Raw genomic sequence first — 1,033 nt, 5'->3', positions numbered from 1 at the left:
CACTGTTGTATGCGTCTTTTGTCCCGAATCTTTACATACACCTGCTGTACACTTCGTTAGGTAGGAACCACCTCGCCCCCTTTTACCTTCAGAACTGCTTCTTTGTGGCAGAGGTTAATCGGGATAACTATTCCCCTCACCATTACACCCCCACCAGCAGGTGAACAGCAAGACAGCATGGCTCCGTGCTTTTGTTTTCATGCCAAATTCTGATCCCACCATCTGAATGTTGCAGCAGAAGTTGAGATATTTTTCTGACGTCCAATTTTGGTGAGCCTATGTGAACTGTAACCCATTTCCTGTTGATAACTGACACTAGTGCCACCTGGTGTGGTCTTCTGCTGCTGTAGCCCATCTCCTTCAAGGTTTAATGTGTTACGCGTACCTTGGTTGCAATGTGTGGTTGTTTGAGTTACCGTTGCCTTTCTATCAGTTTAAAGCAGTCTGCCATCAATAAGGCATTTTGACCCAGAGAACTGCTGCTCAGTGCAGCTCTTCATGGTTTACAGTGAATGGTCTAAAGGGATGGTTGTATGGGGAAAAACTCCAAGGAGCTCACCAGTTTCCGCAATGCTCAGACCAGTCCATCTGGCACCAACAACCATGCCATCATCACAGTCAAATAATCTTTCTTCATTCAGATGCTTGGTTTGAACTTCAGCAGGCTGTCTCCACAATATCTACATGGCCAAATGCATCAAGCTGCTGCCATGCGATTGGTTGATTAGACATTTGCATTATCGAGCAGTCGGAACAGGTGTATGTAACAAGAAAAATAGCCAGTGATTGTTATTTAAAAGGATACAGGCTACATATTTTTTTTTCAATAGGAGAATATAATTAGTGACTTACAGTAATGACATTTAAAATATGAATAAATAAAAAATAACCACTGTTCATCTTTATATACTTTTTGTCAAAGCCACAGGGAGCCACTGGAGATGGTCCAGGTTCACAACCCCCGAACTAAACAATTCATTATTAATGAAGCAATCATGGAAACAATCAGCATATCATCTTAATTTCTCTGAAC

The sequence above is a fragment of the Oreochromis aureus genome, linkage group 8, assembly GCF_013358895.1.
Source record: "Oreochromis aureus strain Israel breed Guangdong linkage group 8, ZZ_aureus, whole genome shotgun sequence".
NCBI lineage: Eukaryota > Metazoa > Chordata > Actinopteri > Cichliformes > Cichlidae > Oreochromis > Oreochromis aureus.
This window is presented reverse-complemented; position numbering follows the sequence as displayed.